Source organism: Equus asinus, chromosome 15, assembly GCF_041296235.1.
Source record: "Equus asinus isolate D_3611 breed Donkey chromosome 15, EquAss-T2T_v2, whole genome shotgun sequence".
Classification (NCBI taxonomy): Eukaryota; Metazoa; Chordata; class Mammalia; order Perissodactyla; family Equidae; genus Equus; species Equus asinus.
Genome location: NC_091804.1, coordinates 4632241 through 4659285, shown reverse-complemented (window position 1 = coordinate 4659285; position 27045 = coordinate 4632241). Strand labels below are relative to the sequence as shown.

At 45.1% G+C, this 27045-nt stretch overlaps 2 long non-coding RNA genes across 4 annotated transcripts in view; one reads left to right on the top strand and one right to left on the bottom strand.

Moving 5' to 3' along the window:
- Positions 1-1785: 1785 nt before the first annotated feature.
- LOC139040296 (uncharacterized) lies at positions 1786-25844 on the top strand. 3 transcript variants are annotated; one of them, XR_011494526.1, is made up of 3 exons: positions 1786-2004; positions 22325-25452; positions 25711-25844. It is a non-coding gene; the product is annotated as an uncharacterized lncRNA (long non-coding RNA). The 3 variants fall into 3 exon arrangements; XR_011494527.1 differs by having other exon boundaries at positions 1788-2004; positions 25254-25452; XR_011494525.1 differs by having other exon boundaries at positions 1793-2004; positions 25310-25452.
- Positions 24309-27045, bottom strand: part of LOC139040297 (uncharacterized) — a 34969-nt gene continuing 32232 nt past the window's right edge. The window contains exon 3 of the long non-coding RNA XR_011494528.1: positions 24309-26008. This is a non-coding gene — a long non-coding RNA (uncharacterized lncRNA). The remainder of the gene's footprint in view (positions 26009-27045) is intronic.

The following is a 27045-nucleotide window of genomic DNA, read 5'->3' as shown; positions in this document are numbered from 1 at the left end:
ATGCCCTTAAGTAGTAAAACCAACAAAAGTTGGTGATGACTTGGGTCTGGGGAGGCACAGAGGAAGATTTCTGTTCCAGAATTACTCCTAGTTTTCTGAGTTATGGCCAAGAAAGATCATCAGAAGAAACCAGGCTTGGAGAAGACAATCATGAATTCCATTGTGGTTTCATTGAATATGAGGTGGATTGAAAACATCCCAGTGAAGAAGTCAAATGCACAGCAGGTTACATGAGTGTGGAGCTGGAAGAAGGGCTAGACTGGAGATCATTTGAGCTGAAGTTGGAGATGAGATTCCCCAAGGTTGGTCTCTGGACAACAGCATCAGCAGCATCTGGAAACTTGTTAGAAATGCAGATTCTCTGGCCCCATCCCAGACCCCCTGAGTCAGAAATTCTGGGGGTGAGGCCAGCAGTCTGTATTTTACTCTATTTATTTCATTTTTTTGCTGAGGAAGATTAGCCCTGAGCTAACTTCTGTTGCCAATCTTCCTCTGCTTTATATGTGGGTTGCTGCCACAGCATGGCTGACAAGTGGTGTCGGTCTGCTCCCAGGATCTGAACCCAGGAACCTGGGCTGCCAGAGTGGAGAGTACTGAACTTAACCACTATACCCTGGGGCTGGCCCCCAGCAGTCTGTATTTTAACATGCCTTCCAGGGAATTTGAGTGCCCAGGAAAGCTCAAACTTTGCTGCATACTAGAATTTCTTGGGGAGCTATTGAAATCCTCGATGCCCGTCCTGAACCATTACATTGGAATCTCTGCGGCCAGGATCCAGGTAGGGCGACCAACTCATCCTGGTTTGCCCAAGATTGTCTGGGACTTTCCCAGTTTTACACTGAAACTCCTGCATCCCAGAAGCCGCCTCAGACCCAGCTGCTCTAGATCCAGCCCTTAAGAGCTCTCACCTGTTCCCAGATGACTCCACCTGTGCAGTCAATTTCGAGAAGCAGTGTCCCTACCCAAAGATGCCGTGAGTTTTGGACCCCTGCTGCATCCAAAATGTGGCTGCTGCTGAATTATGCTTATTTCAGAAACTGACAGTGGCTTGTTGACTGTTTTTGTTTAAGTGGGGAAGGATCAGGAGTTCATACTGGCTGAACATAAGAATCACTTGGAAAGCTTTCAAAAATATTGAGTTCCCCAGATGCCTTCTTCAGAGATTCTAATTTACTTGGCCTGGGATGGAGACCAGGGATGAGAGGACAGTAAAAGCCCCTAGGGGATCTAAATACAGACAGGATTACAACTTCAGGCTTAGGGAGAGAGTTTCAAGCGGGAAGAAAAGGATCTACCAGACTGTGGTCAGGTAAAGAAGGAGGAGCCTTCCAAACAAGGATGAGGAGGTGGCCAGAGAAGCAAGAGGAAGCCAGGGGCATGTGGGGCCTCAGCAGCTGAGGGGAGATGCTGCTGGAAAGTCAAGATGGATGAGGCTTGCAAAATGTCCATTGGACTGAGCCACGTGGAGTAGGGGCCTGGAAGAAAGAATGGAGGGTTGTGATGAGAAAATGAGCAAACTGAGAGCAGAGGCAGCTCTTCCCGAGGGCAAGCTGCTGAAGGGGCAAGAGGGAGGCTGCCTTCGCTCGAAGGGGAGCTGGGGGAGGAGTCATTGTATTTCCACTGATTTTTTCTCTTTTCTTCTCTCCTTTCCTTTTCCATGGTCGTGCATTTCTTTTATCCTCGGGGAAGGAAAATTTTAATATGGTCCTCTTGATAAGCTCTAGGCATTTAAAAAGTGGTGAAGCTGCTTAGCCTACTTTATTCCCTCTGCGTAAGAGCAGAGGACCCAGCAATAATTCCCACTGATCGGCTTACACACCGGTGCCAGTTCAGAACCACTCTCGGTCAGAGCCAGGAGCGCAGTCCAGCGTCCTGGAGCCTTGTGCCCATCTCCACACACTGCGCCCTGCTGCCCAGAGGAGCTGTGAGTTTTGGATGGCCAGGTGTGGCCGCTGCTGCTGTGCATATTTCACAGCCTGCTGGTGCAAGTGGGGGAGGATTCAGGTTAGTTGGGTGGGGTTGGAGAGGCTCCATTAGCGATCCTATCACCAGGGCACAGAAAATGAGGGGCAGCTGGTGAAGAAGCAGTCGTCTCTCTTAAGATCTGACTTCCGATCATTTGAGAGCCTGCGACTCAGTCAAACCCCCATCCTTGCTCCCCGCAACCCCTGCACTTAGTGTTAGTCATGCTGTTTATTCACCAGAGAATATCCGAAGCTCTCTCTTCATTGAAAGCATTTCTGGTGATTTTTCTTTTTCTTAGAAGAGCAAATTCAGGGTTCTCCCTGTGTCTCAGGACATACTATTGAAGGGTGAGGGATCTTACCCAAATGCCTGCAACTGTACGACAGTCCCCCCTGGGAACTTCGTGTTTTTCCTCTTTTCCTTTTCTCTCTTCTTCTGTCCCTCATCCTTTCTTATTTCCTTTCCTTTATTTAGTGGTGAGAAGTGATGAAGAGAGTAAAATTAAGGCTAAAAGGGGAGGACAGGAATGATTAACCTTTGAAGGACTTTGCAAACTCATGACGTATGTGGCAGCTAAATGAGCGTCCTGGTCCTGAAAACCCTCTGCAGTGGCTTTCCAAACACGTGTTGACAGTTTCCTGACTACCTATACGAGCCACCGTCCCTGGAGCAGTCCATGCTAACGATAAACTGCCACTTCTCGTGAACCTGTTGTCTGTCAGCTAGAGACATTTTCCTATTAAATATTTATTTGCATATATAAAAACCCCATAACAGCTCACTAATTACCATGGCGCGCCAAAAGAATGACGAGGCGATGCTTCATGGACGGCGTTGTTAACCCCGTCAACAAACAAACACGTACCCATCAGATTTACCTGTTTAACTTAAACTATAATTAGTGGGCAATCACACAGCCGACAAGTGTAGGTACTAATTATCCAAATGAGACTTGGGGTGTTTAGAGTCACCTAGTTATTTTTAGCTTCTTGAATGTTATTTCGCTTCACACTTGTAGTCGACATGCGTAACTTGTGTTCAGTAAATTGGTTTGTCAAGTGCTTTCCTTAATATTATTGAAAAAAAAGTGAAGTAACAGTTCAAATATGTGAATTTTAGAAGAAATATTACCTACCGTCTCTACCGGAGCAAACGGTTAATGTAGAGAGATGGCCCAACCAGCAGGTGGCAGTGTGGACCAGAAAATAAAAATTTCTTCCCAGAGATCAGGCTTCTGGGGTAAGACACTCCAGGTTTATTTACTCCTCCTGAAGAGCTTTTGAATTAAAAGGCCTTTCAATCGTCCATGCAGAAGGCCTTCTAATCAGGGGTTTGAGAGAGTCACGTCATCCGCCAGGCTTTCCGTCTGGAGAGGACCACGCGGCAGAGCAGCTCCGCGGGGATGCGCTGCTCAGAGGCCCGAGGTTCCAGGGTGGCCTCCGCGCCCTTGGCTCCCTTGGCCTCGGAATTAGGTAGCTCATCCGGCTCAACCACGTCCTTCTGGCTTCTGTTTCTGTCACTCCCTTGGTGACAATCTTCTGTTCTTTGCTTCAACCCAAAGATTTATAGCAACTTTATTGCAACCCAACGGGGAAAAAACATCTTCAATTTAAGGGCAGTTTACATTATTGTTTTTTAAACATTTGTTTCTAAATCTTGGTTCCCAGGATGGTTTAAATGAAAATAAGGTCATATTATTTTTAAAAATATTCCTCTTCGACTCCCTGTTCTTGGCAAAACAGCTGACTTAGACGTAAGTAAAAGACAATTGAGTCCTTTGGGAAAGATGTCATAAGGAATCCTAGTTAAGCAACCATTCTGGTAATAAAGGAACAAACATAAAATAGTGAAAATACGAGTAGGACATATCAGCATGACTATCAGTATAAAATGTCCCTAGCTTCTATTTGCTTCAGTTATTCAACTGGAATAATATATGAGAGCAGAATTTATAAGTGCTCTTTTTCTTATCTTCTTCCCTCCTTGTGCACATTTTCTGTTTCTCTCCCCCATTAACTTACTGAAAAAGTAGTATTTCACCCAGGATACTGCAGATGTTAACATTTTTTAGATTCAGTTGCTGATTTCCTAATTCAGAATCTTGAGTACCATGCTGGAACTGGCTCTTTCATGCAGCGTTTCCACCCCTGTCTTCGGGTGCTCTGGGAACAGAGCCCACAGGATGTGGCGAGAGAGCTCGAGAGACTGATTTTAAGAAACTGGCTCACTTGATTGTGGAGGGTTAGAAAGTTCCAAATCTGCAGGGTGGGCCAGCAGGCTGGACTTGCAGTTTTAGTCCAAAGGTGATCTGCTGGCAGAATTCTCTCTTTTCTGGGGAAGTGAATCTTTAGCACCTTCAGTTTATTGGATGAGGCCCGCCCACATTATGGAGGGCAGTCTGCTTGACTCAAAGTACACTGATTTACATGTAAATCTCATCCCAAAACACCTTCTCAGAAACATCAGAATGATGTTTGACCAAATATCTGGATATTGTGGCTTGGCCAAGTTGATGCATAGAATTAACCATCATAACCCCTACTTTTTTCCTCCCGAGAGGATTTCCTGAACGCACAGATAGAGCTTGGGATGGGTAGGCGCTTTCCATATTCTCTCACATTCAGCCAAGAAACTTTTTGCACACGACAATGTGGCAGAGAGCACAGGGCCCTGGGCTGTGAGGCTAGACCTGTCTGTACTGACCACTTGTGCGGCACGGGGGCAGTGTAAGGCCCCCAGTCCGTGGTTTCCTCCTCTAGCAGAGTAACATCTCTGGAGAGCTAGAAGGCCCCCTGCACGGGGTGTGACCTTCTGAATGCCTCGGGAAGGTTAGTGGGCCAGAAGTGTTCCGACCCAGCCCCTGGAGGACTGAGGGAGGTAGAGAGAGGGCTTCCAGGCTTTGAGGTAGAGTTCTTCCTCGTGGCCTGGGAGCAGAGTCCAGAGTCTGAGCCGGAACTTGGGATGTGTGGCGGGTTGAGGCTCTGGTAAGTTGCTTCCGGAAACCGTGGCTCTTGTTCCCCTCCCTGTATCCATGCCCTTTTCAGTGTGACTTTACTGCTCCTCCCTTCAAAAGGTGGAATCTGTTTCCCGCCCTCGACTCTGACTGATCTTGTGACTTGCTTTGGTCAGTACACTGTGGCAGAACAATCGTGTGCCTGTTATGAGCCGAGGTCTCAAGAAGTTTTGAATGCCCCTCTTATTCCCCTTGGAACCGCACCCAACTTCCACATGAACAAGCCTGGGGTAGCCTGCTGGAGGACAAGGAACACGTGGCCCAGGTGTCCCCATTGCTCTGGTCACCAGCCAGTCAGCCCTCAGCTGCAGAGTGCCCAGCTGATGGCAGTGAGTGTAGACGGATGTATGAGTGAGTCCAGCTAAGACCCTAGGAACCACTCAGTTGAGCTAAATTACCAATCCAGAGAATACTGTGCTAAATAAATGGTTTTTTTTTTTTTTTTGAGGAAGATTAACCCTGAGCTAACTACTGCCAACCCTCCTCTTTTTGCTGAGGAAGACTGGCCCTGAGCTAGCATCCATGCCCATCTTCCTCTACTTTATATGTGGGACGCCTACCACAGATGGCTTTTGCCAGGCAGTGCCATGACCGCACCCAGGATCCGAACTGGCAAATCCCGGGCCGCAGAGAAGCGGAACATGCGAACTTAACCGCGGTGCCACTGGGCCGGCCCCTAAATGGTTATTCTTTTAAGCCGCTAAGGTAGGGGTGATTTGTTAAGCAGCAGAAGCATAAAGCGACTGACCTGCAGTTCTGGGAGAGATTTCTTTACCTAGAACTTGCTAATGGAAATCGCTCTAGTGGATGGATACACAGCCCACTCTACTGCTAGCTATAGACAAGCTTTAACTGGCACAATTATATTCATATGCAAATGAAATATTTTCTTTACGCTTCATGATATCTTTAACTTCCCGGAAGCTTTCAGGATCAAAGCTTTTGCAACATAAGCCTGGAATTTGGTTTCTGTGTTCCACTGATATTTAAATCATTGCATCCTCTTGGGAAATGCACCCTTGCTTGGAAATTTCTAGTAGACAGTTCCTCGTTAACAAAATTTGTCAGAAGCACGGATTCAAGTTTCTTAAAGAAGTCTACTTCTCAACCCACCCCCAGTCAAAGTGTTCAGCCCTGCCTTAGGCACCAGACCAAACTCTGTGGGAGGCAGTTATAATAACCTGCTTTAATAACCTGAGTTCTGTCTTAAGTCCCCTCTCCCCTTTCACACCTGGTCCCCAGAGCCCCTTCAGTACGTTAGAGCGGAAACAAGAATTCCCAATGATACGTTCAGGACACTGTTGTCCCCATCACAGGTCTCCTTTCTCGCTGTCAGTGCAGCCATTGGACTAGGCCTGAATTCCAGCTTCATATCCAACTCCTTCCAGGGTTGGAGTCCAGTCCTGCCTGCTTCCTGTCTGGCTGGATTCCTGACCCTGAATTCCTCTTTCCAGGTGGCGCCCCCCTCTCTCCTCCCTGATTCTCAGTAGTTAATGTCTGGAATTCCGGGATATGAAATACTTCACCACGCTGCCAGGCTGTAACATACAAGGTGGAGAACAGCTGGTTCACATCACTATAAGGCTCTAAAAGCTCAGGCACTTTATTTCTTCTTGGTAAATTAAAAATAGGTGATGGCTGGGCGCAGTGCCCTGAATGAACTATACCAACAGGATAACGTGCTACTTTCCAATAAGTCCCCTGGAACAGTGTCATGATACCCAGAGCACTTTTCACAGGAAATTATTTGAGTTTTGTGATAGTCCTATGAGGCACATAGGACAGTTATTACATTTCCATCTTACAGGTAGGGAAACTGAGGCATGAGGTCACATGACTTGTAAATGATAGATCTGGGAGCTGAACCTGGATCTCTTGATTCCGAACCCAGCCTTCCTTGAATGAGAGAATGTAGACCCCTGTCAGAGAGCCCACCATCCCAGACACTCCTTCTTCCCCCTTCAGGCCGATCTGCAGGGATGGCGTGCTTACGAGGTGCCGCGTTAGAGCACTGTAGTTTTTGAGTGAAACAAGTCTTGCAAGAATGTATTACTATAAGGAGAGTATATTACAAGAGAAGAAAAACAACGTCTAACACTGCTAAAGACAAGAGAAAAGACGAAATAGAGCCCCTCTACCTGAGGAGCTTATGCTGCAGCTGGAGCGGGAAACTGAGCTAAGGAGCGTGCAGATGACGCCCCACTCGGGGGATGGCGTCATACATCAGGGAGGAGAGAGATGGGTGGGCTCACCCAGGATGTTTCCTTGTAGAACTGGGGCTTCAGAAGAATTTGAGGATGTCTGTGTTACAGCTTACATTTCATGTGCATTTTGCACATTAAAGAAATGATTTAAAAAAATCTCGTTTCTGTTTTATGATGAGCAAAAATGTGCCCCTTCCCTCTGCCATTTTCTGGGCTTTGATTTCAGGTGCTTTATCTTGATTAAATGGAGCATTTGTTGTGCATTTAGATACGTGTTTAGACATAATATTTCTTGAGCTTCCCCTCCCCCACTAGAAGAAAACATCATCCATCAACACTGGGTCATTCTATGAAGGTTTCCAGACCGCATGGGAGTTAGGAGCACTGTCTGGAGGGTGAGGAAGCCTCAGACCCCTGGACTGAACAGAAAGTTACAGGCATGTCCCCAGTGATGCTGGCCTTGTTTAGGGGTGGGGGGGGACAGCACATGTCCCCAGAGCAGGCCTGGCCTGGGCACGCCTGGCGCTGCCTCAGTCTTTGGCTGTCACTTTATTATTACAGCCCCAAACCTCGCAAGATCTGATACAAGGTATTAAGATAATATTCCATCAGTATGAATTTTGAAAATTAGCAAGGTTTTAGCCTTCTCATTTTAGACATTTCTCAAAGATATCATGGAACTGGGAATAATTCACCTTCCAAAACTGCAAAAATGTTCTTGTGCCGCCTGGCCTCGTGAAGGTGCGAAAGGCTCCTCCCTGCTCAGACTCGCCTATTTGAAGGCGCCGGAATGTTCCCCTTGTTCCTGGAGAGGTCAGGAGCAGGAGCTGTGCCTGGACTCCCAGCTCAGAGGCCCGCATGGTGGTCAGCTCAGACTTTCCTCCAGCGTCTCACTGTCCTCACCTCCCCTTCTTTTATGTCCAAAGGCTTTTAGAGCCAGTGGCAGGCCTGCCCCATGGTGGACATTTACTAAGTGGCAGATGTTATTCGAGTCATTACTCCTTTTCCCTGACAGCCCCTCCATGCTCGCTCTTGACTCCCTGCCTCCTGCAGCCGCAGGGCAGCCGTCTCTTCTGCTGGGTGGCTCCTCCCCAGCTGGGAAAGCTCTGTCCTCTCCCGACTGGGATCCTTGATGTTCCTCAAATGACCCTCTAAGAGGGCCAACGGAAGGAAGAGGCGTCATTGTTGTGTACTCCATAGGAAGTTTCTGAGAATCCCCCCTCCACTAAGGAGAGCTCCCGAGGAGGCCATTTCTGCGCGCGTTGTCTGACCTGACTTATGGGTTGTGTTTGTAACGTTACTTGTTTTCGCAACTGGAGTTGCTCGTTTGTTGTGCTGGAAAGAATGACTCCCCTGCCCAAAGTGTGCAGCAAAGTAATCATGCAACCTGGGATGGGCTGCCCTGGGCCCTGGCTTGCAGAGGTGCTGGATAGACACAGACATGTCTCTCTGTCATTAGATGGTGTCAAGTGTCTTCATAAAAAAAGAAAAAGCAATGTACTAGACAGTGGAATTCTGAAAGGTTCTGAGATCTTTCCTCTCTGGCTGAAGTTCCTTCTTGTCCCCAAATAGCCACCACGTAATCACGTTTGTATTTCCCCCATCAATCCAGAATTCCCCCTTTGGTCTGAGAAGGTCCCCATCACAACCAGCAGAGGCAGCACGGCAGGATGACACAGCTTCTACTTGGTCCCAAGGCGGCCTCCCTAGACCAGGTTGACAGAGGTGCCACATCTTCCAACAGTGATGACAAAGAGCAGGGACTCTCCACCTGGGGCCTGTGGGATCCAAGGCTGGGCATCATGGAGCCTGCAACACGCGCTCTGCGTGTTGCCCAGGCGCGATCTCTAGGGAGAGGCCTGGGAACTTTATGAGGTTATCCAAATGAATTGGCGATGGACAAAAAATTCGGAACCACTGCTGGAAGAAAGAGAAGGAGGAAAAAGAATCACTCCTATACATGCGGAAAACTTCCTGCCTGGACTTGGCATATTTCGCAGGTTAAGAAGATAGCTTCAGCCGTCCTCTAGCCACTTTGGCAGCTTGTAATGTCAGGTGTGCTCCCCCAGAAACGAGTAGGGGGCTTTCTGGGTAAGAGGCCCCAGAAAGTGGGAGTGGGAGGTTGATGGGTGGGAGCTTCCGTTTAACAACTCCATACCTTTGGAAGGTTCTCAGATGCTTTGTGCAGGTTCAAGATCACCCCGCCCTATTAAGCTGGAAAGAGCAGAAGAGGCACTCATTTCATGCCTCCGGTAAAGGAAGCTGAGAAGAAACACATGGTTTAGTCATGGTGCCTGAGTTCTGGAGGAGGCAGCCATTCCAGGCACTGGGCAGGTTGATAAACTCTGGTCGAGGAACAGGGTAGTGGACTCTGCTCAGACGTCCAGGGGGAGGGGACAACGCAGTTCCACTCAGCCTTTTTGTCCACGAGAGCTGCCAGCCAGGACCAGAGAGTTTAGAGTTTTTTGTTTAAATACCCCAAACAATTTTCAGTGCACTAGTCTCTCTAATCATTGTAGAAATATGGAAGCATTTTACACCAGAAGGTACATTTATAATTTTTTTATTTTTTAATTTAATTTAATTAATTAATTTTTTTGAGGAAGATTAACCCTGAGCTAACATCTGCTGCCAATCCTCCTCTTTTTGCTGAGGAAGACTGGCCCTGAGCTAACATCCATGCCCATCTTCCTCTACTTTATATGTGGGATGCCTACCACAGCATGGTGTGCCAAGCGGTGCCATGTCCGCATCCGGGATCCGAACTAGTGAACTCCGGCCGCAGAAGCAGAATGTGCACACTTAACCGCTGCGCCCCCGGGCCGGCCCCTATAATTTTTTTAAATGTAAAATTCCTGGACAGTTTGAACCTCCTGCTCCCAGAGGGGTGATATTCTTTGCTATATGGCAGATGTATTCAGTGGCCCCCCAGCCTTGAGGGGGAGGAAGGACATGGGTGGAAAGCCCCCAGTGTCATTAAGTGGTGAAGCCTCTCCCTGTCCCTTGTCTGCCTCCCCGCTGCCGTGTTTTCCTCTCCGCCAAGTTCCTGCTGTCTAGGACTGTTGATATTCACCTGGCTTTCTTCCTTCTCTCCAAATAAGTCACTTCCTTTCTGATGCAACTGGCCCAAACACGTGCCTACGTTGCTGAGCACCTGAACTTGTTATTTTCACGGTGAAAGTCAAAGAGTGGATTCAAAAGGGTTAGGTAAAAACTTCACGCACTCAGCTTCAGACAATAACTCAGATTCACAGAAACAGATCAACAAACCATATATTTTCTAGTAGAAGCAATTGATAGCTTTGTTTTCTATTTTGTAAATATATATACTTTTCTTCAATTAAAAGTTTATTTTTAGTGGCTAGTTCCTATTTTGCGATGTGACAATTTTAGTATTGAGTGTTATTTCTTTGAAATAACTACTAGATTGATTTAAAATATCTTCTTAATTTGCTTAGTTAAGAAGTTAGAGTTCTTTTCCTTTTCTTAGAAATGCCTTTGCGCCTTTTGTCACATCCGCTTTATCATGAGAAGCCTATGAGCTTTGTTGTAGTCGAATGTCAGGAAAAGGAATGAAAATTTGCAAAAGGAAATTGAGGGGCACCTTTGGTGATCCATTTCTTGGTAGGTGACATCGCTTGGTTCAAATAATACAGCAGCGTTATTATACATAGCTGAATAAGTTGTTAGAATGGATTATCTTATTGTTATTTATCTAAGAATTTTATCTCCTGACATAGATGGATGCCAGAATGGAGGCAGGGGTAGCCTGGGAGATGGAATCTGGTGGTCCAGGTGTTGAAGGGTAGTAATAGACGCAGTACGGCCAATGACAGGAAGCCCATCTGGCTGGTAAAATATGGTGCTAGGCAACCTGCAGTCACCTAGGCAACCAGTGGGGTTGGGGACGTCCCTCAAGAGGTGACCGTGGGTCCAGATGATGGGGACTGATGTGCACACAGAGCAGGCCATGCAAGCAGGCACTATTCAGACATCCAGGCATGGGGTTGGCACTGGGGACATCTGCCAGCTGCAAGGATAGGATGCCAGTCCATGGGAAGAGCAAGAACGCAATGATGTTCCCGGAATGTGAAAGTTACCAAGAAGGAGGTGGGCGCAGGGGAAGAGATGGGGGTACGAGGAGGCGAACTTGTGCTCCAGGTGAGGCAGGGCTCTTGAGGGCAAACAGAATCCAAAGTAGCTTAAGGGGTGCAGAACAGTGAAGTTGTTTAAAAATTTTCTTAGGATTTTCTAAGTTTCCATCCTAGAATAGCCTTCTGCATGGTACTAACTAGGAAAACAGTCCACTATGGAAGTGGGGAACTAGATGGGGCATTTTTGTGTTGGGGGCCCCGGTTGGACATTATTGGATTTGAGAGTATGGTGGTTTTTTGGGGGGTGGTTGTTATTCCACAGTCTGTGTGTGTGCGTAGGATGTGTGTCAAAGTGAATGTGTGGGAGGGAATGTGTGTACAGGGGCGTGAGTGTGCAGATATGTATATGTGAGTGTGTCTGTGCCCGCAGGATTATGAGTGTGTAAACATGTGAAGGAGCAGTTTGGACGACCCTCTTAGGTGACCAGAAGATGGAGAACAATAACCCCATGTGTGACGTCTGATGGTGGGCTGTGTTTACCAAGAGAGGAATTGGAGCCCACTTTCATTTTCTCCGGAGTCACCTGCCTGTGTTTCATTTTCACCTGTCAGATGGGCAAACAATAGATGAGCTTTAACAAAATAACTTCCTTCTCCCCGGACAGAGAGCTCCAGAGAGGGAAACCAGAAGAGGTTTTATATTTGTTTTCATCCTCTGGGGCCTCTGCCTGAGTTTTCAAGACACTAGGAGGGTGAGGGTCCCCATTCTTCAGAAAAGGGGGCTGGGTAGGGGAAGGAAATAAGGTCATGGCCATCACAGGGGTCGGGCTGGAAAGCAAGCCACAGCTTTGAGTGACCTCATACTCAAGAGTGTCCCTTCTGTGGCCGGGCAAGGGATGAGCACCACAGAGGCTACCAGAGGTGCCCACTCCCTTCTGTTCTGTTTTCTCCTGCCTGGACCATCCAGCAGTGGGGAAGCCGCCTTCAACAGTCTGGTGACCTGAGAATAAATCGCTGGGCTGGACGTGGAAGTCGGCGGGTCTTCTCCAATGAATGGAGCTCTCAGTGTCTCCGCTGCAGACTGTTCTCCTTTGTCCCTCTCTCTAACTCTCCGTTACCCGAACATCTGGAGGGCCGAGCGTCATTTTAGCTACAGTAAATAGCTTAAAGGATGAATACATCTTATATTTCCCACAAAGAGGCAAATTGGCCGTGAGCTGCACCAGCAAAGGAACTGGAGAACTCTGTGTGGAGCAGATTTGACGGCGAGTCGCTCTCGGTCTGTGATTCCTTTCTCTTCCTCTTCCAGACATCTCTGAAGCAATGGAATACTATGTGTGAAGATTCGAGATTCCCTTCCAGATGACTCTGAGTATATTTGTTTTACATCAGCGGTCATAAAGAAATAGGCTGAAACATCTAATGGATATGAAATTACTTCCATATAATTTTTCAAACCCTAATTTTTTCCCGGTGTGTTAAGCAGCCTGCCAACTACTGAGCTGCTTATTTCCATATTTTGAATAATTTCTGTTATGATTATGTGATTGTGTACTTTCTGACGTTAGGATATCTGGCAAAAAAGAAAAAGAAAAAAATACCAACTTTGTTATCTGGTCAGTGTTCTGTCCTCCAGGCAAAATGAGGGATTCAATTATTTTAAACATCCTTTGGTTTTCTATAGCCTCACTACTCAAAATGAGGTCCACAGACCAGCGGCACTGACATCCCCTATGACCCTGGTAGAAATGCAGAATTTGGAGCACTCCCCCTACAGAATCTGCATCCCAACAAGATCTGCAGGGATTCCAGTGTGCGTGAAGTTGGGCAAACACTGGTCTAAAGGCTTTGTCTGGGTGGTTGGGTTTCTTTGTCACAGACTGACTTTGCTTACTGCTCACAACTGGCACAGGTCTGTAAGTCATATTCTTCTGGCCTTTCCCTCTCTCTCTCTTCCTACATACATACATACATATATATATACACACACACACACTTTTGTACTTAATTCAGTCATTTTGCACTGTTCCATATCTTGTGCAAAAATATCAGGAAAATCTGATGCTTCTTTACTTTGACTATGATCAGTCAGCAAGTATTTATTAAGCACCTACTGTATGCCAGGCACTGTTCTAGGTGCTGGGGACACAGCAGTGGCTGAGACAAAGTCCTGCTCTCATAGAACTGAAGTGCCAGAAGGTGAAGACAGTCAAACAAGTAAGTAACAAGGTTTAAAAAGCCCTCAGATCAGAAATAAACCAAAACAAAGCATAAGGGAAAGTTACTGTTGGTGTCTATGGAGATCCTTCACAGCTGTCCGTAGAGCCACCTTTCAGATGGATTAAAAGCAGTTGGACCAAGAGGCAAGAAGTGAACTAAGAAATCTCTGAGTCTTCATCTTGTCTTGAGAGTTTTTAAATTAATAGAAATCCCAGTTGAGATTTCTATTGCAGGAAAACCCAGGGAGGAAGTGAGAGATGGGGAGAGAGCAAAAACTCATTTCCTTGGGTTTGATCTGAGTGTCCATCAACCTTCATATCAGGAGGGGTTGGCAGCAGGCAGAGATGATTCGTCCACAAGAATGGCTTCTACATCAATGCTGACCCCTCCAATGGGGTCTTGACATTACGGGCCCAGAGCGCTCCTTCCAGGTGCATCCAGGACATCATAGGACGGATTGGTGGGATAATCACCTTTATGAAGAAAGGGTGGTTGTGGATCCAAGCACCATATTTAAAGTAGGGTTCTGTTGAATCCTGGCTGACTGTCCTCCAGTTGGTGAAAGAATTCCTGGAAATCAGTGTTAACAGCAACAGAAATGGAAACTAAGAGTGCAGGCAAAGACTGCTATACATACAGAGATTTTTTTCCCAATGGAACTATGTTAGGAAAAAAGATTTCCTACTGCAAAAATAATTGCTCTGAATTATCATTTCTGGTTCATTATTATCATTATTTTTAACCAAAGGGAATAAAACCCAAGTATTTGTCTGAAATAAAAGCAGGGTAATGTCCACAAGACCCATTTTGAATAAGAACTTTCTGAAATGTGGGGAATGATTATTACAGAAAGGTAGTCAATATTTTTCCCATCTGAACTTCCTGAACATGGCAATCTACAACTTTTCTTCATGAGCTTAGAAAACTGCTTATTCTTATCCTTGGCCTTTGTCACTTAGCTTCTTGGGTGGGGGAAAACTAAGAAAGGAAATGTGGCTTTTCACTTTCCCAGTGAGGTCATTTTAGTTCAGTGCATAAGGGCATTTGTGGATTAGGATATTCACCTGCCTTTGTGTGGATGGCATTGCCATTTGGAGGTGTGCCCTTTTGTTGGCTCTTGGGATGAAAGGAAGATTCTCAAACCACAGAGCATTGCCTACTGACTATTCTTCCTTTCAGCAAACAATTATTAAGACAGTGAGTGCCTCCTGAGTAAGATCTAGGGATAATGATGCTGGAAACATAAAACTGTGGCCCTGAACCTTGAAGGTGACTCTTCTCTACGAAGAGAGGCAGGCACGCAAAGACCATCAGAGGGCACCACTGAGGAGTTCAAAGGAAGCAGTTCATGCTGAGACATCAAGGGAGTTGCTTGGAGGAATGGTTACTTTAGCTAAACGTAAAGAACCTCCTGGCCAGTAGGTATCTAGAGGTGGTGAGCCATAAGCGCTCTCAGTTACAATGTGGTGTCTACCATCAGGGGGAGATAAGACTGCAAAGGGAAAGGCTCAGATCTGGGAAGTAATGAGATTCGTTTAGAGCGTAGGGATTAGAAAGACAGGTTGTGGCCAGTCTGCAAAGAGTCTTGCAAACCCAATCTGCAAAGGGATTGGAGTTAATATTGAGTCGACAATGAGAAGCTATTGAAAGTTTTTGAAGGGGGAGCCTGACCGAATCACAGAGGAGCTATGCTAAATTAATCTGGTGGTTTTGTGCAGACATATACAAGAGGGAAAGACTGAATTCAGGAATATCCATTAGGATGCATTTTTAATGGATCAGGTTTGAAATCCATCTCCTCCTGTGCATTTCTAGGAGATGGCAGAGGGAATGGGAAAAAGCAGGTGGATGAGTGAGATCTGGAGGATTTATACACAGGACAGATGGGATAAAAGAGGCAAGAAACAAATCAAGTGCAATTTCCAAGCCTCTTGCTGGGACATGGGTCATGCCATTCACTGGAATCCGACAGTTGAGGGTGGAGTGTGTGTTCGGAAGCGGAAGGTCATGAGAGTGTTTGGCATGTTGAGCTTGATGTTCTAAGGGGATAGTCATAATGTTTATAAATCATTTTATATTTGTATAAAATATATATAAATGTATAAAGACATAAATTTACATATATAAAGCATTTGTACTGTTTATAAATTATGATATGTTATTGTATGTTATATTTTCCATGTATTATATGTTATTACATGTTAATAGAAAGAATAGCAATATGACTCTTTAGAGTAGACAGAAACTTCCTTCCTAAGATTGGAAAGGCCTTCAAATTGCTCATCTTTTGCTTCTCTTTCTGTTTTTCTCTTAAATAGTTTGGTTAGATTGGTGTAAGAGATTACAGCCTCCTGGTCATCTCGGGTTTTCTCGGGGGCAGGCACCTGGTGCCTAGGGTTTTCTTGGTGCCTAGGGCACATGTAGTGACCTGCGCGATTCTGGAATTGACTGGAGCTGGCAGCAGGAGAAGCAGGGGTGGCTCCTCTTCTTACAAGGCTCCGGGAAGTGCAGGGCCGCTGCTGAGGCTGTCATGTTTGCAGGGAGAAGGAGAAGCTCCAGCAGGCCCCAAGCACAGGGGTTCACCTAGGGCAGCTCTAGGAGCAGTGACATGGTATTTTCCAGTGTCTACACTGGTGGCGTTTGGAGCAAACCCATTGGAGGAACCCATATTGCCCTCTTTCTTCTGTCTCTGATTATGGCGCAGAGAATCTTACTAAACTCCCTAGGAAATCTGAATGAGGTTGATGTAACATAAGGGTGTACACTGGACTCTTGCAAGGTTTCTGAGGCTTCAGATGACTCACTGCTGCTGTCATGATACACGCATGTGAAGTAAACCCACAGATATCCCTACTCCCCCCAAGGTTACCGTGGCATTTAAATGACGAAAGTTCTCTAAGAAAACACATTTAAAAGATCCTGTAATGTCCTAGAAACATAGATTTATAAAGAGTGTTAAGATACATTTAAGCCATGTTTTGAAGCGGTGAGTGTTTTTATGCCTCTAGTATTTGCTTAGAGGAAGTGCAATCAGATGAGACGAAATCTCAAGGGCTCAAAGCAGGCCTGGTGGAGGCATCCCGGGGATCAGTGGTGGCAAAACCCTTGAAGCTCATTGAGTCTTTGTTATGCATCCTTTGACCTGCTGTGCTCCTCTCCCCATGTTCTAGTACCGAAAAGATACCTGTTGCTTGGTAACTTGACGTGCCTACTCCTAAACTCTTGGCGAGTAATAATGAGAAGAGAAAACACATTTCTTGAAGCTCTAGCCTTTTCCAGGGAAATTTCTGGAACTCCAGTCCTCCCAACATTTCTCAGCACAAGTCTGGGAAGCGTCTCAGCTCTGCTCACCATCAAATTCTCCCAGTTAGAGCATGGTGCCCGACATTGTCCTTCATCTCTGCTCTGACCTCATTTGGCGATGGCTGTGGTTGACTATTTTGCTGCCAAAGAAGCTACGAGAGTAGACAAGCTGGCTGCTATCACTGTGTTTCTGCCAAGGGAGCGCTTTCCTCGAAGTCCCGAAGAGGCTGTTGCTACCCGTTCTTGGCACCGCCTCCCACTGCTGCTGAAGCTGTGCATGCCACCACCTGAGTTCTTCACTGAGTTCTTCAGTAAATAGTTACACTCATTGATAACCTATACCACACCAGGCTCTGAGCGAGGCACTGTGGATGCAGTGACGCTTAGGGAGCTTAGAGTCGATGTTAGACACGCTCACAAAGTAAGCAGTGTGAACGGAGGAGGCTCTTTGGACTCGAGGTTGATTGGAAGATAGATCAGAGGCCCCACTAGCCTTGGAAGCTGTGTTGAGGCTTTTAGTCTTTATTCCAAAAGCAATGGAAACCTTTGAAAAGTTGTAATCCAAAAGATAAGATGATCAGTGAGGGATTTGGAGGAACTCTGAGTCAGAGTGGTATTTCAGGCTGAGAGAAGGACAAAGGGCCAAGAGCAGTTGGGAGACTGTTGTTAGGGTGCAGAGGACACAGTGGTGGCATGAACTGAGTGCGGCCGTGGAGTAGATGCGGAAGGCCACCACAGCACGGCCCTCGCTGCCAGGGCAGTGGGCACTGCTGCTTCTCTGGAGCCCATGCTGACCAAGCTCCAGAAACCATATTGGTTCTGTCCCAATCCAAGGAGATTCTTCCTCTTTTCCTATCGTGACAGTCTGAGGTCTCAGCCCCAAAGGAACAGTGACTTACACGGCCGATGTGTGCCTGCTGGGTCGGCCTGCGCATCTCCAGATGTATCCAGGAATACTGGAATCCAGAGCTGAACACAACTTGGGCTTCGGCCTGCTACCTGCAGGTGGGCGGTTCATACTTAGAGAATTGGCTGGTTACCAGGGTGTGGCTGTCATGGAAAATGAGCCATGTTTTGGAGACACAAGAAAATTCCAGCATCACCATTTGGTAATATTTTCATTATACATAACTAGACAGATAAACAGATACATCTCAATACTCTATAAACGGGGTGGTAGTCCGCAGTTCTGTGTAGAAGCAGTCATCTGACTGGAGGTGGCAGCAGTGGAGGTGGGGGCCTTGAAAGCACTTTAAAAAAAAAAAATTTTTTTTCTTGAGGAAGCTTAGCCCTGAGCTAACATCTGCTGTCAATCTTCCTCTTTTTGCTGAGGAAGACTGACCCTGAGCTAGCATCCGTGCCCATCTTCCTCTGCTTTATATGTGGGACGCCTACCACAGCATGGCTTGCCAAGTGGTACCGTGTCCGCACCCGGGATCTGAACCAGTGAACCTCGGGCCACCGAAGCAGAACATACGCACTTAACCGCTGCGCCACCAGGCTGGCCCCAAAGGCACATTTATATGACATCTTATATAAGTTTGGGGAAATGCCAGCTGCCCATATTTTTAAAAAATGGGAGATCTGATGGAAATGGGGAAACAGGACTAAATCACACACACAGACACACACACAGCTCCCCCAGGCCCAAGTGTCCTGCTTGGAGCCTCTATTACAATAAATGATAAAACAGCTCTATGAACAGTTGATTTCAAAGCACAGGAAACTAACTTCCCGGGACAGTCAACTGAAAGTCAGGAAATTTCTATGAAAGTGTTTATTCTTGCCCGTTTGGCGGTGAGTCAAGGTCCGTAGTGCTTAGATGGTAGGAGACATTTTCCCCTCTTCACTCTGTTCTGCTTTCCATCAGAGCACCCGTTTCCTCAGACCTAGTTCCCCAACAGCTGTTACCACGAACTGAGCCAGAAGGGGGCGCACAAGCGCAGAGTCATTGCGGACGTAGAAATCCAGCCTGCGGTTCTACCATTGGCCACAAGGCTCTCCTGCCTCTGCAAGGTACCAACTCAGGAGGGAATGACAGTGGGGTTTGGTGTCACAGGCTTAGAGACGTGTGCAGAATTCTAAAAAGCAATGTAAGTTCTATTTACTGTTGGAACTGAAGGCAATTATATAGCATCACTTAATTGTTAAAAAAAAATCAGAAATCAGCTAAAGCTTCCATAACCATTATCTTACAAATTAACTAGAGCAATAGCTTTAAAAAAGAAAGAAAAAACTTGTCATGGCTGCCAGCAGGCTCAAATACCACACGTTTGGGAGAAATGATAAAATAATCGTAAATATCAGATTCCTTTTTGAAAGCTCAAAAAGGCAATGAAAGAGATGAAGGCAGAAATGACACTTAAGCAATAAACACATTCGAGTAAAAGTATTGGTTTCCACACACACTTCATTCCCATTGGCATCTGAGTGTGAATCTTAATTCAAGAGGTTTAACCTACTCCAGGGGAAATGAATAAAAAAGAATGCAGCACAATGCTTGAAGATCTTCACATTTATAGACTGGTGTGAACTCTCTCCCCCACACACTGTAATTTGGGTGGCTTTCCTTCAAAACTATTAAGGCATCTTCATGGAGCCGGGGTTATTCTCAGCAACACTAATGGTGTGCTCGATGTTACTGTAAGTGAGATAAATGATAGCAAACTTGTCTGAGCAGATGCATCTAATAACAGAGGCGTAGAAACATAATACGGCAAGAACAGAATTGTTCAACAGCAGAAAACAAGAGCGCGGAATCACCATGAGCGTGTTCGTGTGCGGTCACAGAGTGGACAGTATTTGTGTCTGACTGTTTTACCCACATCTCCATTTCTGGTACCGCCAACTTCTTAAAAAGGTCAGAGGCACATCCAGTGAAAGAGGAAGGCTCTCGGGTTTCAGGCTTCCACTTCCAGAAAATCCCAAGAAATTTCTAGTGGGGGAATAAAGAGACAGTCCTCGAATTATAGGACACTCAATGCAATCAGGAGATCGTGTCTCTAATATCCACCCCCATTCGAGGGAAATGACACAGTTTTCTATTTCAGCCTCAATTCGTACAGACCGAAGAAAATCTAAAACAAATTGCTGTGGCTATACCATTGCCCCACCTCATTAGCTTGTTTGCCCCCTCCCCACCACCGGTGTGGGTGATGTTATGCTTTTTCTCCTAACCCACACTTGCAACGGAAAGCTCTGGAAGACTCGGCTCACCACTCCCTCGAGAAAGTCTTTGCAGAGGAGGGAAAAGAGGGAGCCAGCAGAGTTTGGGCAGATATTTTAGTCTTTGACATAGAAAGATAAAGGGAAGCAGGGAAAAGAAGCATTAAAAAACAAAAGTGCCATTTTTGGCCTCTAGTTCTTAAAATTTTAAGACTGTGGGGACCAGCCTGGTGGCAAAGCAGTTAAATTCGCATGTTCCGCTTCGGCAGCCCGGGGTTCACCGGTTCGGATCCTGGGTGCAGACATGGTACCGTTTAGCAAGCCATGCTGTGGTAGGCGTCCCACATATAAAGCAGAGGAAGATGGGCACGGATGTTAGCTCAGGGCCAGTCTTCCTCAGCAAAAAGAGGAGAATTGGCAGCAGATGTTAGCTCAGGGCTAATCTTCCTCAAAAAAAAAAAAAAATTAACATGTGGCTTCAAATAACCTGAGAGAAATGAGCCTAAGTACGGCACCATTCTGTGTGGGCAGCTCTGTCTTGTTTGCTCTGCGTACCAGAATCCTGACCGTCACCACTGAGGATGGTTCATTCAATCCTGGTGGCCATACATAGCACCCTTTTGCAAGCTTTATTAACTTGGAGTCTTTATGAAGATGACAAATGAACTTGTAAACGATTGGACCCACACCCAGAGAGTTAGAATTACATGCATTTTACCATACAGAAACTAATCGGGAACTATAACCAACTAAAAGATTGTGGTATAAACTACTGGTCCTCCTCACAAAGGAACTGGTGAAATTGCAGAGGCTGGAGGATTTCCTCTTCTCTAATGTCCTTTGAGGGCCCACGTTGTTCTCCTTCTGTCCTGCCGATGCTCTCCTGCTCTCCATCTCTTATGCATAGCTGCCTGTCTGCTCTACTTGAAACCCTCGGAGTGGCGGCCCCTGTGTGGCAGCTTGCTTTCTCGTACCTTCTGACCTGGGCACTGAGCGTTTGACTGTGTTCCCTGGTTTGCTCTGCAGCATTTTCTGCCACACCTCAATGGAGGGATGGGCGTTTCAAATTCTTTAGAGGAGAAAGAACTCCTTCCTGATAAGAGTTTAAGCTGAAAATGGTTTTCTCCCCTAAAACCACAACATTTTGTGTAATACGCCATTAAAATTCTCTTCTGCTCAAGCTCCTACTGGACCAGCTCTGGGGATGGAGTGGGGAGGACATTCCTGTGATAATTTCATGCCCACTATTGTGTAGGCCAGGACTTCCCCAAAGCTGGCCCAAATGCAAGTGTCTAGTTACACTAGCATGAAAGAGCTTATCAAATATAAAGACGTGAGGGACCCAGCTCTGCACATTCTGATTCATCAGGTCTAGGAGGGGCCCTGGAAAAGCTCACTGAAGGAGCTCACTGGTGACTCTGGTCATCAGGCAGTCAGGACACCACAGGCAAATGCTCTGCCTGTGTCCCTAGAAGGGCTCTGGACCGCAGCTCTGGAAATCGTTCCACTTGGACAGAGAGGCCAGATGATGAATTACAGCATGAATGTTTACCTAGCTTGGGTCAAGTTAGGTAATATAGAAGACATGGAAACAAAATTATTCTGAAAAAACTTTCATTGTGAACCCCAAGATTGTCTCTGGGATGTTTGCTTAGTTTTCTGCAGAAATTGGTTTCTGATGGGGGGGAGGGACAGTTTCTAAAGTATGGCTGTGTGGGAAGATGAAAATCAGAAATGGACCAGCTACAGAGCAGAGAGAAGGCAGGGTAGAAGCGGTCTGTTAGAGGTACAGCTGGTAGACACCATTCCAGGCTTTCCCCTGGCAAACTCCTGACTTTGCCTGTGACTTCGCATCGACTGTGTTGGCCTAGGCGGTAACTGCTGGTCTCATGTGGCTGTTGGAATTTAAATTAATTAAAATTAAAGAAAACTGTAAATTCAGTTGCTTAGTCCACTAGCTACATTTCAAGTACTCTAAGAGCCACGTGTCACTAATGGCTACTACATTGGACTCATCATTGCAGGCAGTTCTACTGGACAGTACTGGTCTACAAATAACCACTGGGAGGAGATGTGGGCCTCACAGCAGCCTGATTATCACTGAAGTGAACGTTGTTCTCTGACTTACTGGAATGTATGGAATAGAGTCGCTCACTGGTTTCAGCTGAAGCCAATAGACCTTGATTAAGGGACCCAAAGAAATGTGTATTGTTGGAATACCTCAGTGCTGGCCTGAGCTCTTCCGAGATTATTCAGTTGTTAACTTCACAACTCTCCGAAACTCTAGCCAATACCTTTCATATGATCAGAGAAGCGTGTGGAATTCTAGAATCTTTATTTTTCTTCTCTTTTTCCCTCAGAACCGTGGTTGGGGAAAGGAGGGGTGTCTGTCTCTGACTCAGGTGGAGTGTCTGCTGCATCGTCTGGAAAGGCCCTTGAAAGGAGCCTGCTCTTCATCAGAGGAGGAGAGTGGAACGCTTCCTTCTTCCCATCATATTCTGATGACTGGGGGAAGCAGATGGCTTGAGATTGGCCTTAAGAATTGGGGTGTTTTATGGGGATAGAGGTAGAGGGTTGGGGATGGAAAAAATGAAAAAGGAAATCAGATGAGGTTGTTGTTTGAGCCTACACCCAAGAAGGGCTGGGTACTGAGGCGAGTTTTGCGTTATTTCCTGAAGGTGGAGATGTTGGAGCCTGGATGGGGCTCTGTGGCCGTGAGCTGGAGAAGCCCAGACTTTTGATAAGTTCAGTCTCCAAGTAAAGATAGAAGGATCCTGTGTTGCTGGCTGGATCGTGAGATAGTGGTGGATAACACTTAAAAAAAACCCCACAACTCATTCAAATTCTTAGAAAGGAAAAACTGGATTCCAAATGTGACCACATAAACATTGCTCTGAGGGGAAGAGTTGTGAAGAAACTATTTGGCAAAAATATATTTTATGAACTACTTACACCTCCTGATAAATTGCATTAAAAGATCATGAGTGATTTATGGCCAAAATTTCCTTTGACATCTGTTTAAATGATGTAACTCTTCCGACTTGCATCATGGACGCTATCTCAGCCCGTCAATGAATCAATATCCATTTATTGATGTCTCGTACAGGCAAAATGAAACCAGTGTTTCTCAGCTCAGCATGTTCCTTGGTATACATTTTCTGATACCCTGAATTCTGATTTTTACTAGCACTTGGCAGAGCTAGTCTCTGCTTCCCCCCACCTTTTTCCATTGTATCCTCTGGTTCCTAGTTCAAGAGCATGGTGTCAGGCATATAAGTATTTGTTAAATGAGTGAATGAATTAGAAAAATCACACTGAAAAGAGGGTGTCCTAGGTTATAGTCAGTAAAATGTACTTGGAGTGTGGTGGTCAAGATGTTACGGAGTATCGGCCTTCTTCATAATAAATGCCTCATATTTGGACAGTGTTCTCCACTCTTGCAAAACTCTTGTACACCTATAATTTCATTTGATTTGCTGTTAAACCTTAGATAACACTATTAGCCTTTCTATGCCTGCATTTTTCACCCGTGACAAAAAAATATATGCAATGGGTATACCATTATCTTTTCGTCAAGATGCTGTAAGAGTTATTATTGAGTACTTCCCTAGAATATCGTTAGAAGTCAATCTGAATATAAAAGGGAGCACCATCACTTGCGAAAATTTTAAAGCCTATTTGTTATGATCTAAATGGGAAAAGCTGCCCCAATAAATTAGTACCCCTCTAATATGGACCGGCACTTGGCAGAACGCAAGAAATGTGAGCTTTAAAATCCTGCTGAGACGATTCCAGAGGGCAAGCCTTATAAGAGAGCTGCTTCTTCTGCAGCCATCTTATTTTCTGTACCTCCAGACCTCCCTCTAAGTGTTTTCCCAGGTAGGTTGCACAGCCAGCCTTTGTGCACATAAGTTTTATTCCCCAGGCTGGGTATAAATTTCTTCAGGGCAGAGTTTACATGAGGCCCAGTGGTCAAGGGCATGGGTTCAAACCCCATCTCCACCACTTACCAGCTGTGGGAGCCTAGAAATTCATTCACTTCTCTGACTCTAAGCTTCCTCGTGTCTCAAACGGAAATTATTATACTTACCTCCCAGAGGAGGCATAAGAATCAAATCAATGTCTGTGCAATGTGACCAATACAGTGCCTGGCATGTAATAAATGCTCAATAAATAGTAACTCTGATTATATTCTTGAATGTTCTTTCTCATTCATTCCTCACTGCCTATGGAAATGTTAGGAACTTGGAAGGTAACAAGTAATGCTTACCGCTTTGAGCAGAATGATCTTTGTGTCCATTTCTATATGTGGGCCAAGAAACATTTATTTTTTATTTTTTTATTGAGGCAACATTGGTTTATAACATATATATAATGCACATCATTGTGTTTCAACTTCTGTATAGGCTACATCGTATTCACCACACAAAGTCCAGTTTTTATTTGTCGCCATACAAATGTGCTCCTTTACCCCTTTCACTCTCTCTGCTCCCTCCTTCCCCTCTGGTAACCACCAATCTATTGTCTGTATCTATGTGTTGGTTTGTTGTTATCGTTGTTTTATCTTCCACATATGGGTGGAATAATATGATATTTGTCTTCTTCTGTCTGACTTATTTCACTTAGCATAATACCCTTAACGTCAATCCATGTTGTCACAAACGGCATGATTTCATCTTTGTTTTTACGGCTGAGTAGTATTCCATTGTATATATATATACCACATATTCTTTATCCATTCATCCATGGATGGGCACTTAGGATGTTTCCAAGTCTTAGTTGTTGTGAATAATGCTGCAGTGAACACAGGTTTGCATATATCTTTTCAAATTAGTGTTTTCATGTTCTTTGGATAAATACCCAGACGTGGAATGGCTGGATCATATGGTAGTTCTATGTTTAATGTTTTGAGGAATCTCCATACTGTTTTCCATAGTGGCTGCACCAATTTATATTCCTACCAACAGTGTAGAGGAGTTTCCTTTTCTCCACATCCTCTCTGACGTTTGTTATTTCTTGTCTTTTTATTAATAGCCATTCTGATGGGCATGAGGTGATATCTCACTGTTGTTTTGATCTGCATTTTTAATAATTAGTGATGTTGAACATCTTTTCATGTGCCTGTTGGCCATTTGTATATCTTCTGTGGTAAAATGTCTACTCAAATCCTCTGCCTGTTTTTTAATTGGATTGTTTGTTTTTTTGTTGTCGATTTGTATGAGTCCTTTATATATTTTGGATATTAACCACTTATCAGATATATGTTTTTCAAATTAACATTTTCATAAGAAATTTCAAGAGTGCAGCACAGCATTTTTCTGATGAGGAAATTGACGTCTGTACAGTTCCTAGAAGGAGCCGCATAACAAAAGAGAGCAGGCCGAACGATAGTTTGGAGAGAGCGAGAGTGGCATCTGCTTCACTGACCGCTGTGCGGAAGGCACTGTTCTAAGAGTCTGCAAACAGCTCACTGCAGCACCGCTCTGGGGTACGTGCTGCTGTCTACACTTTACTTCTGTGGAAACTGAGGCCTGGCAAGATTAAATACTTACTCAGGGTCATATTTAGTAATTAGCTGACTGGAATTTGAACCCACAGCAATTTTTTTTTTTTGACCCTGAAGACACATTCCAGCATGCCTCTCAAGATAGTCCAATTTTGTTTGTTTCCTTAATGATATTAATTAAAATTTTTTTTGAATAAAAGAAATTTTGAGGAAAAAGATATCCATTTCTTTCTTTTTCAGAAACTCAGAGCCGGGAAGACTTTTCTGTCAGAGCTTCTGATCAAGAATTGAGAAACCGTGGAATCTCCAGGCTCAACAGTTATTCCAGAAGGAATTACCTATGTGAACAATGTTGTTTTACTCCACAGCCACAGTGAAATGGTTGGACTTTCCAGAGATTTTTGATTGGTAAGGCTGCTCTGATGTGGAGAGGTGCTCAGGATCTGCGATTGGTCACCATGGCCCTGTTATGGGAAGAAGACGATGGGTAGTGTTTCCAAGATGGCCTCCACTGGCCTTGGTGAGAGGGCTTAGGCTCCTGTTGTGGAACAAGCAGGCAGACAATTAACACAGTAAATGTTGGCTCGTGAGAAATACATTGGTTCTGAATCTGGGGTCTATGGACCCCCAAGAGGTCCATAGATGGAATTCAAGAGGGTCCATGAACTTGAACGGGAAAAGAATTATATCATTTTCACAAATCTCTGACTGAAACTTGGCATTTCCTTTAATTATGAATGTAGACAACAAACCACAATAGTATCAATAGTACCTTTGACTTTGTCATCAGCAGAAATCAGATATTTTCACATCATGTTAAAGTTGTTGCAGAAATATCAAAGTATCGTTTATGCTCATCACTACCTCAAAATTATGGAGATGACTAAGCTCACAAGATCCTGTTATTTAATGCACTAATAAAGAAGTATGCATATTACTATATCACACATTTGTTCTTTAATGTTTTGATAATTGCATTTCAAGGTATTGGTTCCCTTTGTAATTCTCTATATTTTACTTATGCATTTAAAACATTCTGAGACTGTTTTCAATAAAAAGAAGTGTAGATCTCTGCTGTAGGAACAAGAGACAAAAATACACATTTAAAGTTATAACACCCTTGACACAATTTGTTTGGTGATCTTTGGATTTCGTTCAGTGTAACTGGATACTTTTTCAAGTTCCACCCATGTACCTGTTTTAACTTAAATCTGTAACAAATTTCAGAATCCGTATCCATTAAGTTTTTTAATTAATCACCATTTTGTATTGGGCTGATTAAATAAACCACATTTTGAAATTTGCATATATCTTACAGAAAAAAAATTTGTATCCTAGTCAGTTTTCCACATTCTAGGCTTTCTTGGGATGGAGAGTGGGGCGGGGGACAGATCTGCAAGCGGGAGTCGGACTGTGGCAGGGGCTCCCTGCGCTTGTCTTCAAGCGCCCGTCGCAGCCCTAGCCTTCCTTGAAGAGCTGGCAGCCCTGTCAGGATCCATCAAACTGTCACAGCAAATCGCTCCCTTCCCCCCAGTACTGCCCCCACCAGTCTGACACGGTGCCTGACATCTCCAT